This window comes from Columba livia, chromosome 2 (assembly GCF_036013475.1).
Source record: "Columba livia isolate bColLiv1 breed racing homer chromosome 2, bColLiv1.pat.W.v2, whole genome shotgun sequence".
NCBI classification, from domain to species: Eukaryota; Metazoa; Chordata; class Aves; order Columbiformes; family Columbidae; genus Columba; species Columba livia.
Genome location: NC_088603.1, coordinates 28471012 through 28485374, shown reverse-complemented (window position 1 = coordinate 28485374; position 14363 = coordinate 28471012).

Genomic DNA, 14363 nt, shown 5'->3' with positions numbered 1-14363 from the left:
ACAAATTCAAAAGATAATAATCATTAAGGAATATTTGTTCTCGGTGTGATGTAAGCAAAATATTTTAATAAGTATCTCAGATATGCTCACCCCAAAGAGCAGACAAAATATTAAATTAGTGTAACTAAACCACAAGTTAATTTAAAATATTTATGGAAAAAGAGGATTTTTCTGATTTGACCCAATTGTTCATCTAGATCAGGGATGTCGAACTCGTTTTCAGCAGGGCAGAGGGGGTGGGGGGCGGGGCACACATCACCCTCGTGGTTGACTTCAAAGGCCCAAATATAATTTTAGGACTGTATAAATGTAGGAGTAATTTGGCCCTTAGAAAGCAACCACAGGGCTGATGTGGCCACCAGTGAAAGTTAGTTTGACACCCCTGATCTAGATCTTAACCACAGGATAATTGTGAACACAGTTTTGCATGTCTAATTGTTTGAAGATTGTTTACTGTTCATTTATGTGTTTACTTACAAAATTTATAGGAACTTGTTTTGTTTGTGAGAAGATGCAACATCACATTACAGTGAGGCAAAGAAACAGTTTCACTCCATAAATTGACACATTTCCATCAGACTCATGTCTATGTTTTCTCTGCAGTGTGGCAGACATTTGCTTATAAAACATAAAAAATTGTAACATCAAAAACAAGAGAATTTCACACCATTTTCATTGAGTCAGATTTTGATTTATGCTCTTTTTATGAGCTTTGTTGTACTTTGACACCAAGAATAGTTACAGTCAAGATATCCACTTGGTAAATCTGAAATCTCTGGATGTGCCAGTCCAAAATCCAGGTCATGCATGGCAAGTCTACTAATGCCCACTGCTGTGGCTTCCAAAGTATATTGATATAAGGATTTTTTTCTTTTTCTTTTTCTTTTTTTTTAATAATGGCTGTATTAAAGCAGTAGATTTGGTGCCCAGAGAGGTTATAAAATTTGTGTCTTTGGGTATTCTAAAAACTTGGCTGTACAATTTATCCCTGCTTTGTGCAGGGTTCACTGTCACAATCCTCTGCAAGTCACTGAGTGGATTGTCCAGCCTAGATCTATGATTCAACAGAAAGTACAGGAGTAGTCTCTCTTCTCCCATTGTTAAAATGGCAGCTCAGGGTAGGTCTGGACACTCACCTCTGGAGGGACTGTGGGAGGCTATGCTGTCTGGTCTTTCCATCAGACAACACCATAGACCTCTCAGGTCCTCATTTCCTCATTCATTCACTCTCAGAACATCTCATTTCTCAAATCTCAGAACATGAGCCTTTCTTACCTGTTCTCACCTTCTGTCCTCCTCCTCTATTACCCCTTTGCCTCTTCTGTGTTGGCCTATGGATTCACCAAGAAAGAGAGGCATAGTAACCTGGTATGGTCGTCTACCTTAACATCACATTAAAGGAAACAACAAAAAGGTACATTGCCAGGGCAGTAATAATCTTATGTGCTATTATTAGTCTCCCCTGCCCAAAGTATTGCATCCCACCTTTCAATTCAAAGATAAGCTGAGATATCTAGAGGAGACAGCTAACAAATCTCCATGTTAACAACCATCTGTTGTCTGTGAGCATCCGAATAGGAAGAATGTACCCATTGCTGTGCCTGGTAGTGTAAGGACACTCCAGAATCACTTGCTAAAGTGGTTCTCCTTGGTGTCTAGCATACTGAGGTTGCAGATTTCTTCCCCCCTAAAACACAAAGTTAGAATACACTTAAATCTTTAGATAATTGTTACTATTCCTATCCATCTATACTATCATTTGTTTTGAGTGGAAAATACACAGGATAATGCAACGTGAGAATTTTTTGAAAGAAGTGTTTTAATTAACATAAGCTCCAATTACAGCTCCCACTCACTATAAACTTAAGTAAAACTCCCACTGACTTCAGTAAGAGTTTTGATTTGGTAAGTACTTAATTGGCGTAGTGTCAGTAAACTCAAAAATACAATAAAATTAACAAGAACTAGCAAACTGCCAAAGAAATGACAGGACGATAGGATGTGCAGTTCCAAAGTGTCAGTTCCAAAATATCTGTGCTTTCCACCCCTGAAAAATATTGATGCAGGCCTGACTTCTGGGTTAATGCCTAGTTCAAGTTCAAGGTAAAACAAAGGCTTTACTGAGGTGTATATGCAAACAAATACTTGAAACAGAAGAAATAAAAATAGTGACTAGGTCCCTTCCAGTCCCTAACATTCTGTGATTCTGTGATTCTGTGTGATAACAAATAAGAACAACAAAAAAGGTTCTTTCAAACCAGTAATTTGAGGAATCTTCAACAATAAGACTTTAGTATGGCCATTCCATTACTTAAAAGACAAACCCATGAGGCATGTGAAGAAAAGAGGAGTGAAACTTATTAGGATTTAGACACAAAATATACTGCAATCCATTCAAAAGACAACACTGAAAAAAATTGTGTCTGAGATAAGTGTAGAAGCCTTTCCGACTGTTAACTGGGATGTGTTAACCTTAAGAGATTTTTAGCTCTTCTTTCTAACGACAGATGAAACAAAAATAATTGATTTTGGCAACAATGAGCTATTTGATACTCATTTGTCTAAAGAACCCCTTTCCGGGATGTCTTAGTTGTAGTCTGAGAGAAACCTGATTGTGCGCTTCGTCTTTCAGCAACCAAGAAGATGAAAACATCGTTAATGCAGAGTGATAAGTTCTGACTTCAAATAAGACTATGAGTTTCCTGAAAGCTGATGGGGTTGTGGGAATGTTGTTGTTGATAATAGGTGGTGTTCAGGAGCTCGATGTAACACTTTGCATTTAGTGCAGGAGTCACCCCAAGTGACCTGAGGCAGCTAGGAGGAGCCTTCTGTCCTCTGCCCAATGTTGCTCTGCATTGTAGTGTGGGGCTGTGTTGTGTGAGTGTATGTGTATGCAAAAAGGGACAAACAACTGGAAATTAGCTACATAGATCTTTTAAGAGCAACGTAAGAAATGTTACATGAAGAAGCTAAGAGCTAGAAGGAGGTGAATGCTTAGACACAGGTGAGCTCTTTTGTTGTATACATTTCTTGTGTCTGGAGAACTGGAATCCAATTGATGTATCCTCCCGAAATACCTGCAAGGTAAGAAGCATTGTAGTCCCCATTTCTGAGCAGGGAACTGAAGCACTAGAGATTAAGTGAATTGCCAAAAGTGATATAGGTAGTAAGGAATAAATCCTAGTCTTCTGACATCAACTCAGTGTATTAGTAATCCTCTCAGTTACAGTTGCTGTAAGAAAACAAGTCTCTTCTCTTGTAAATATTACCTAGACCTTCAGATGTATAATCCTGCTTGAATGTGTAATGTCTGCTTCCTTGGCTGGAGGACTGGAAGCCAGCTAACCATACATAGACATAATATTAACACTGCCCGTGACCTTACCAGACAGTACTGATCTGCTATTGCTGCTGTGTATGGCCACAGTAGTACCATGTCAGAATCTGCAGAGATGTAAAGTTATAGATTCTTCTTCTATCAAAATATTAAATAATGGGTTTTAAATTTCATACGTGTACAAAAGATTTTATTTGTACATATACCAAACTTAGTACTTCTCTTTTTTTCAATATTGTGAAATAACTGCTTATTACATGTTTGAATATTTTCTTCAGGAGCCAACGGCAAAGGCCTGCACATCAGTCTGAAGTTCTAGTAGGTCATACATAAGACTATGAAAAGCAAAAAATATTCAATTTTACATGGCTAAAACGTGCCTACTAGCATTACCACTTTCAGGGGACAGGTTAGTTGTTGCTAAAATATGCTAATATGAAAATCTGGTATTGAAGGTTTGAGTTATATAAATGACTAAGGTATATAAATGACTAAGCAGAGAATGCCTGAAATTCACTCAGATTACAATAACAGAGACCACAAAGATACTAATGAAGGTAAAATCAACAGCAGAATTTGTAAAGCATACCCAGGAAAGAAATACCAACTAGATAAGATTCAGCCAGTACAAATGGGTATATTCACACAGTTTGAAGATAGTGACAAAAGGGCAAAATGTTACAAACACAAAAAGACTTTGAAGTCTTTTTGGGTTTGATGTTTATAAATGGTATTCAATGGTAATGTTAATTATTTCATCTCAGAGTTTTGCTAAATGGTTCAAATTTGACCAACTGGAACAGATCTCCAGTGTTTAAGAAAGGTTAAAAGTACAGTACATTCTGACAGGATATCTCACCACATACCAATGATCTCTCATTGTTTACTTTCCCTTTTACCAAGTATTTTCATTTTAACTCCTCAAAGCTTCTGCTGTTTCTTTGTTGTTCATTTATTCTCTCCTTTATTTACTTGAGAACTGTTCCCAGTCTTAGGCAGGGTTATATAACTCTTGTGTTGTCTCCTAGCGTAAGAATGGAAACCATCATGTCAGAGCATCTTTTCATGTCCTTCCTCCACAATTTATTAATTTAGACAAAATATCAGATAGCCATGAGTCACAAAAGCTGTTCATATTATCAATGTGGGTTTCAAGGGTCTAGATGTTTTTCATTCTGTACTGTTCTTTCTGCTGTTAGACTCAATCTCAAAACCCATTCTGAACCAGAGCTCACCACCACCATCGAAAGCTGAGTCCTTTTTGTGTCCTTATTACCGACGTTACATTCTCACACCTTGTCACCAAAGTCAGACAACTGAACAAAGCTGCCTGGCACCAGCTTCTCCAGACATATGAAAGGGGAAATTTGGAGTAAAAAGAAGGTAAACCATAGCAAAACTAAGACTAAAATATACAGTAAAAATAGTGCTTTTTTAGTGCCGTGTACCAACAAAGACTAGCTTGAAAAATGCAAAACTTATTTTAAACTTTATGTGTCAAAAGTTTGAAATTCAATAGCAATTGAAATTTACCTGAAGTCTGTCTGGAAACTTTCCTTTGTGGTTCATTTGTCCAGCAGTGATGCTGAAGGGTGTAATGTCGACCCCTGAAATACAGTTTAAAAAACACCTTTTAAGCTTTTCTTATGAAACCAAACATTGAGAATAATAGAAATCTCTACTCAGGACCATGATACAGCAGAGAAACAGAGAAAGTAAGTTCTAGAATTATCTGGAAGGGATGGAGAGCAAAGGGAGCAACAGCATAAAAAGGTGCAGTGATGTAACATTCAGAGCATCAGCAGCAACAGCATGTTAGCCATCCTCACTGAAAGACTCACTGAGTAACCCCAGTCTGAAATTAGGGTGTTAAATGCTGCAGTTTCCAGATCAATATAATCTGCAGAGAAAGGTAGCACTCATTTCTGTGGTACAGACAATTCCAAAGAATCACAGCACTTCATGTAATAAGGTATTTTCATGGTCAAATAAGTTTTTATCAGGTTTTTATCAGGCATGGGACAAAAGCTGGTAGGGAGACAAATTGTAGCTATGCTCTTCCAAGGTGTTTCTGATAAGACAAACCTAAAAAGCTACTACCATTTATTCCTTTAAATCCCAACATGATACCTTATTCTGTGGTGCTGAGAGTATTACATTTTTTCAAAAACAATGCAAAGTGATGCCTGGAGATTGGAGTAGTTATTTGTACTTATAGAAAGTAAAATATGGCATAGTAATATATATAATATTTGCACATAATTTCATGTTTTAGCATACTGTGGTCCATGTAGGTTTGTATTTCTCTCGTCTGCCCAAACTGAAGTGTTTTGAGGTAAAAAGTGGCTCTGTTTCTTTATACTGTGACTGTATCAGTGTCAGAATTTAACTGTAGAAATATTTCTAAGGAAAAATAACAGGACTTTTGAATACTAAGATTTTTCCCCCAAAGGAAAATATCAATCTGCATTGAAAAACTTGGGTCAGGAAATAATGATATGAAAATCGTGTAAGCTGGTATTATGCTTTTAAACATAAACTTCTCATCTTTTGTTCAGCCAAGAAGTAATTGTCTTGAAATAAGTTTAAAGGAAGAGTAGAATTGTTTTGCCTTTGGAAACAGAAAATTTTCAGAGACAAGGAATAATTAATTTAGAGAGAAATAATTGCATTCCTGTGAGAAGTGACTTGAAAACAACAAACAAAATACTCTGTGCCAATCTACCTTCTTGCACCCTTTCTGAGGAGACACAAGACCAAGAAGATAAGAGAAGAACAACTGAAAATTTGTATATGTAAAGAGGCAATCATTATCAACAGTCATATCTTGAAAGCAAGAGGTTGAAATTTTTCCAACAGACATTTTTCTGGGAGAAAATGCTATTTCTTCTACATCAAAACTTTTTAAATGTACACAGCAGGAATTAAATTTGCATTGAAGAGTCTTTAGGTACACACTGGATTTTTTGTCACAACAAAAGTAAGGAGATCTAACCTAGAGTAGTAATAACTCAGTAGTTGTGCAGTTACATGCATACAAGGGTCCTCCTTTGCCTGACTCAGAGAAGGACGTTTTTTACATCGCATCTGAGTATCCTAGCCATGGAAGGAGGATCTATCATACACTTCCTTTAGCACTGTGACATTCTGTATAAATAATCCATTTGGCCAGCTACTTAAACACTGACCCAGCATTCATTGTATTCCCTTGAGAAGCAAAAAACAGAGCCCCAAGCCCCCACTGTGATAAATATTTGATCAGTTATCTGATGTGAAACAGCTCCAATAAGAAAACTTGGAAAAAAGACACTATATTCTGGTTGCTACTGCACATATCTAGTTGGCAGGAAAGCTCTTGTTTTTCTTGCTCCATCTATAACTCTATGCCAAAGGAATAAAGACATGATAATAGAAAGTTTTCTGTTCTAGCACACTGATTCAATCACTAAAAAGGCTAAAAAAGTTCATATGGGAAATCAGAGGAGAAGTTTTAGCTAGAGCTATTTATTGATGACACTGATGGATTTTTCACCAATGGCTCTTTTTTAAATCAAGATGTTGTCCAGGTTCAAGCAGTTACTGTTCAGGGAAGTCTCATGGCCAAGCCTGTGAGAGTGGCTCATTAGGTGATTTTAGTAATCTGTTTGGGTTTTGTAAGCTCAGAATTTATGAAGACAACACAATACAAAAAAGCAAGTCAGCAGAGAAGGACAATGAAATATTTGTTTTGAACTTCGTGTGAGTGACCTACTGGGCTTATTGCAGTGTTATACTATTTGGACTGAGCAATACATTGAGAAAACATTCAGACAGTGAAAAAAGTTCCTTCAAGTTTGAGGACAAATGTGCTATCCTGAACAAGCATATGAAGTTATGGCTGGAAAAGAATCTTGTGGACTTCTCCATCAATCCAAAAGAGCAAGCAGAAATCAGTTCTTCCAATGCTGTTTTCTGTTTAGGCAGCCAGACCTGTGATGATGAAGTACTACTCCTCTATTAATGTCTTTGGTAACCCGAGTATTCTTCTTGTGTTGAATTGCCTTTGAGACACCAGAGACACTAGTATTTCAACCAGATTTCATAGTGATGAAGAACAGCAGAGGGCATGAAATTCTTACTCTAGATGTCTACCATCTAGCCTGTCTACAGCAGGCTTACTGTCTAGGCTCCATTATAGTCTTGGAGAGCTAATCAATACAGTTAATGGAGTTTAAAGAACAATTCATCTGACCAAATTTGAGACAAGATGAACTGCTCTCTAGATGCCATTGACTGTATTGGCTATATCTCCATTGACTATAATGGGTCTTACACAATTAATTCAAACATGGACAGAAGCATTACATGTAACCAAGGCAAGATGAATCTTAACCAGAGTCTTTCCATTATGTGGATAATGAGAACACCCACAGCTACATTACACAGTGTACATGATATGCCTGCACAAGATCCTTTTGTTTAAATCTCTTTGTTTCACCTCAAATCGAATTGAAGACTGCCCTGAGTGTTCATCATGCCTAAGAAGTTGAGAGCAATCAGACATGTCGCTAATACTACTGTTCTTTGTGTGACAGGGCATAAAAAAACTGCTGTATCTTAGCAATGCTATACTGGCAGGCCATCTGAGTTTGAGCAGATTACTGACCTTGATGTGTGTGTCAATAGACATATATACGCATTCCTGGAAATCAAACTGTGCCCTTGCAATACAAGGGATAGCAGGACTTCAGAGTGCAAATTTTCAAGCTGTTGACTGTCCTGTCTTAAATTGATTGGAAAGGAGAGTGTTGGGTTGCCAGTATTGCACTGTTACTTGCCCTAGATTTTAAAATAGGTTTAGTTCTGTGTGAAATAACATAATTATTATAACATAATTTTGAGTCCCAGTAAATGAGTACAAAAATCTAAATTTAGAAAACAGAACAAAAAAAATACCATGGATGTTTCAGAAGGAGCTATATGTCACAATCTTTTAAAGAATGACAGGATGTTAAAAGTTTCTTGTAAGAACTGCTCTCATAAATTTTAAGCAAGAATTCACTATAATGAATAAAAGGTTATTAAACAATTTTGTACCCTGAATACATGTTTGGCTCAACCTTATCTCATTAAAAATTTGGTGCTGAAATAATATCAGCCAGATGGCATTATAATTGTGGGTCCAAGGAGCATGGACAAATTCCCTCAGGTGAAATGTTTTCAGACAGGATGTATCAGTAGTGGTATCTCACTACCTTTAAAGTTTAACATAGACCAACAGTTTGCCTAAAAATACATTTATATAGTTCAGTCTAATTCCAGTACTTTAACTGGTAGGAATACAATTTCTAATGACCAGCTGGGACATTTCATTTTATGCTTCCCACCAGAAACAATAACAAGGAATAATCAGTGATTTATTTTTTTTTTTTTTTAAAAAAAAAAAGTTCAGTTACAGAATAATTGTTTTCTAGAGAATTATAGGTTTCAAGGGTATTTTAGATTAAGTATTGCAATTAAATTATTTTAGTGTCATTACTGAAAATATTTCTGTATGTTTCTGATTTAAAATGTTCTGTTTCACTCCAGGTATACATTATTTACTGGTAAAATTAAGCAGCAAGACATTGGTTCTCTGAATCCATAGACAATCTTCACTTCATGTGTGAGACAGCAGCAAGGGGATTATTTGCAGTTTGGCTACTTAATATACAAAACTTGCACATGTAGATCACTAGCTATGCCATTTTGAAAAGGGATTCATGTCATTCTGATCATGTAGTTATGAACAAGAACAACTGCCTTTGTTCAGCATGCAAGCAAGAAGCAATAGGATAAAGAAATTCCATCTGAGCTTTCAAAACCATAGGGAGGTAAAAGAGGAATATCAAGGTATTAAAAATACACATGATACATAAATACAGACCTCATCATTTTCTTCTCCTTTGAGACATAATATGGAGCCACATTGGGGCCAAGTGATTTACAAAGACCATCCTGAGCAGTGAAATTATGGGAAGAAGTAAATAAATAAAATATATATTTTTTTTAAAGGCAGAAATGGGATTTTGATAGTCAGATAGTCAGCCCCATATGATCCACAATTATAGTCCTGTTATCCCAGACGTAACTCTCTTCAACGTAAGAGTCTGCCCGAGGACATGAACATGGAAAACACTTCCATGAAACTGTAAGGAAAGACTGAAGACCCATTTCTGGATGTCATCTGTGAGCCAGGCTACTGTAGTTTAACCCCAGATGGCAATTAAGCACCATGCAGCTACTCATTCAGTTTCCCCTAATGGATGGGGGAGAGAATCAGAAGGGTAAAAGTGAGCAAACTCATGTGTTGAGATAAAGACAGTTTAATAAGTAAATCAAATGCTACACACACAAGTAAAGAAAACAGCAAATTCATTCACTACTTCCCATTGGTAGGCAGGTGTTCAGCCATCTCCAGGAATGCAGGGCTCTATCATTTGGCAAAACAAACACTGTAACTTCAAACATTACCCTTTCTTCTTCTTTCCTCAACTTTTGTACTGAGCATGACACCATATGGTATGAAATATCCCTTTGCCTAGCTTGGGTCAGCTGTGCCAGCTGTGTCCCCTCCCAGCTTCTTGTGCATCTAGCATGACATAAGAAGCCGAGTTCTTCACTACTTAGCAACAACTGAAACATTAGTGTATTATCAACATTATTCTCATTCTAAATCAAAAACACAGCACTATGCCAGCTACTAGGAAGAAAATTAACTCTATCCCATCAAAAATGAGGACACAGGCCGATGGGCCAGATGTGTTAGCCTATACCCTACCAAAGCCTTGTTTGTAGGATGTGTTTCAGTATGACAATAGGACAGTAGAATATTTATTGAATGTAAGGGCATCCTGAGTGACTCACTTGAGATTTGGGTTTTTAAACAGTATTTAGAAAGAGCTGTTTATCAGGAAGCATACATTTTGACTCAGCAAAATTACATATTTTTAGTCAATAGACACATTCTCAGACAGACAATAATGCTCCGAGAGGAGCTTCACAAATTCCCTCACTTTAATCCCAGAGAGACCGTGTAACTTGACCTGGACTGAAAACACCACAAATGAAATTTAACTGCTGAGAGAGTGTACAAACACTGCTACACAATTTGTCCTGAATATCAATGGAACTCCACAGGATGAAAACTAATCACAATACCTCCTTTCAGATCTTCTAAAGAATTATAGCCTATGTTATTGCATTCAGGCATTATGACTTATCTGACCGTAATCATTAACTCATAAAGGCACATAAGTGTCTTAAGTGTTGTGCTCTGCTAGATAATACTATGCCACTAGTCACATACATTTTCATGGAACATACAGATAACCTCAATATCTCAGAAACGGTAAAAGAGACTTAGAGAAATCCTTCATTTTCTTCTTTTTTTTATTTAGTTGTTTGTGTGTTTAACAACAATGTGCTGATCTTCAGTTTCATTCCTCAGGCTTTAGGAGTAACACAAAGTAACCAGAACTGATAGTCAGCAGACAGCAGGGAAATGTTTTCAAAGCAGAAGGAACAGAGAAGATATTTGTGATCATGTTTTTGACCTGTCCCAGTGACCCTGAAGAACACAGCACAAAACTTCATGAAAGGAAATGTTTGTTTAAAAAGGTGTCTGATTCCCAGGATGCTGCAGCACAAATTGTAGCCTGTGTTTTGTACAAGAAGCCTCTTCAGGGTGTTAACTGTATTCAAGGTGTAGAGTTTATTCTTCGTCTGCATCAGTGCTTTGTAGTGATCTTAAACATTATATTCATATTAGCGCCTCATAGATCCTACCTAGCAAAATTTACTTTTCAGCATAGTCACACAGTTTGGGGTCATCTTAACATGTGGGCATACACTCAGTTTGATGGTGTTTCTTTAACACTAACTACCTTAGCGAGAAGTGGTATGCATTTCTAAATGTTAACTTTCCACAGTTGCAAACACCAAAATAATCAATTCCATTTGTGGAATTGCAGATTAGAATAGTGATATTAAATCACAGTAATCCTTCTGCTTTGATGTACATCTTTGTTATCTAGCAATAACAATCACCCTAGTTGGAAAAACATCAACAACAGATCTTACGATGCTCACAGAGTTCAGCCACAATCTCTGAGTTTTAGCAGGGAGATCAACTATTAATTCTCTGCAGCCAAATTAGAACATAAGGCAAACTAGTTTTGTTTCAATTCCCAGATGCCTGAGATTTTTCTCAGTTTCCTTTGCAGCACTTATAAACTCAGCCTGCCTGTGCCTAAAACCTTTCAATTCCATAATCCTCCCTCTTGCTGTATATTCTGTAACCTCTGAATGCAAATCAAGGGACCTCAGCTGGTGATTCTGTCTGGCTGCTAAATAGTCTTCTCACATTCCTATTAAAGTCCCCTTGTGTTATAAAGAAAATGCTCCCTAAATCACTTATAGCTACCTTAAACTTCAGAAAAAAGCATAGTGCAAAAAACTTGAACCGAATCCCTTCAGACTTGTATTTTCCTGCAAAGATGTTTAGTTTTGAATATATCTATAACAATTTTATATTCAGAGAAGAGCATGGCTCCAAGCCAAGAGGAATTCCACAGGACCACAGGACTTGAGATCTGATTCATACCCATTCGTCTAATGGGCAGAGAACTTCATGTCTGTCGCTCACTCCTGACCTTGAATATGAACACAGTCCAGCTATACTAAGCTACTTCTTTGTTCTACCTATTACGTTTGTTTAGTTTTCACCAAACAGGCATATATCCTTAGCAATATCAACTAACCATGAGAGACACCCAAATAGAAACAACATTCAACAGCTCAGAAAAGAGTTACTGGACTTTGTATATAGTGTAGGTCAATATTTTCTGTAAGAAAATTCTGTATTCAGCTAACTCTCTTTTCCATCTCTTCTCCCCTGTACTGCATTTACTCATGAGTGCCATCCCAAGGGCAATAAAAATGTGTAATTGACATTTAGGAATAACTCTTGGAAGACTTGTAACAAGCAACATCTACATCACATCGTAAGACCATGGTCAGGGGAGCTGACGCAGACACCTACTTGTCAGAGGTAATCTGCTCCAATCTGTGTTTCCTGATGCAAATGCGGAATGCTTTGCTCAGTTGGTTATCAGAGTCAGGACATAACAAGTTCTTTGCAGTCCCCACAATATGTTTTGACCTTTTTCTGACAGTGCTCTAAGATCTCTGTAGAATAGATCTCCAGAAATCACTGATGACTGATCACATGCATTGTTAGGATATGAGTGAGAAAATTACAGCTGAGTACAGATATCTGTTGGGTTTTTTTTCTTCCGACTTCTATAGCAGCTGAGAATTTGGCTTTGTGGTTGAGGAAGGGGATGACTGAGTTATTTTCACTCCCAGTGAAAACAACAAAACAGACAGAGGATCCTCTCTGGAAAGAGGAAAAATGCCATTTCCTTGAAAGTTAGAGGGGTTCAAAATTATACCTTTGCCATGTAAAATACCACTTTTTTTTTCTTTTTTTTTTTTTCGGTGGTGAATATTTGACTATCAGATAACTTTTTTACAAAAAAAAAAAAAAATCATATTCCTGAGAAACATGTTGATTTTGGAAATGATGACACACTGCCTGTTGAGAGGTGTGGTTTGCAGGCTTCTGGCCTGTGGAAAGGACATGATGCTACACAGGGTTCTCTTGGTCTGTTGTTACTGAATAATAGTGTCGAGACAAAACTTCAACACATAGTGTAGGAACACAGGTCAGCAGTTATTGTAAAACATCAGAAGCATTTGAAGTTTGGGAGTGATATTCTGAACTGTTCCCGAGGAGGAAAGAAAAAAAAAAGTCCCTGCCTTGTTGATCTTTATCAAAACAACTTCTCTAACTAACTTATTCTCAGCCTATTCTGTGGTGACTGACTGATGCTCTACCTCTCTCGGGGGGCAAAGTAGTTAGTTCCCACCAACATAAATCCCAAACTGTTTGAGAGTGGCCAAAGTTTTCAGAAGTGAAATACAATAACTGATAAGCAAAGGCATCACAGACACACATTTAAACATTTCACATACAGATGTAGAGTACAGCCACCTGGATACCATTCTCTCACAAAATCAAACTGAAATACATTAACAGAAAATGTGTGGAGACATTTATTTAGTGACTGGTAAGCAGACTATTTTGATCTGACTCATGCAGTCATTAGGGCACACTAATTACACAGGCTGACATTCCCCACAGGCAATGAGAAAAGAGCTGCCATCAACAATTTACATGCATATATCTTTTTATATAGAAGTATTACTTTTTTTGTGGCAGGACTAAAAGGATGTGGAAGTAAAAGGGTGGATGTATTTTGCAAGATTAAAGGAAGATATCCAGATTCAGCCACTATCTGCTTGTGATTTTTAAAATACCAAAATCACTATCTTGATGTTTTCCTGCGTCACCAAACAGGTCTTTATTCTTGCTTTTCTTTCACTGCTTACAAGGAAAAAAAATCCTTTCTTACAGAGTAAAATAAATGAAAATGGCACTGTTTTTAAACATGGGAGAGGGTGAGGAAGTTATGGTATATGAAAAACTCCACATGTAAAGGTGGCAGCAGTAGAAACAAGGAGAGAGTTAATTTCTCTGTGCTGTCAGAAGGCTTCCTTCAGCCCACAGTGAAAATTCCAGAACAGAGCAGTAAGACCCAAATAACAAGGCAAATCATAATAATGATAACATATAAATAACAATATTGAGACATATTCTAGTTATCTTTTTTGCCTTTTGTTTTGCCAGAGGCATTTTACTTTTTCCCATTAAAATAAAACAAATAAAAAGCAGCAACATTCTTTATCTGCTTTGAAAATATTATTCAAAAAAAATGATCCCTCTCAGCAATTTTATTAAAATAAAGTTGAATATATTCTGCTTTTAAAAGCAGAAATGATTCTGTGCTTTTAATTTCTTTCTGAAGTAACAAATTGCACAGCACCAAAATGTTGCTTACCATTACTGGTCCTGGCCTTAGGGAATGTTACTTTATTACCTTTC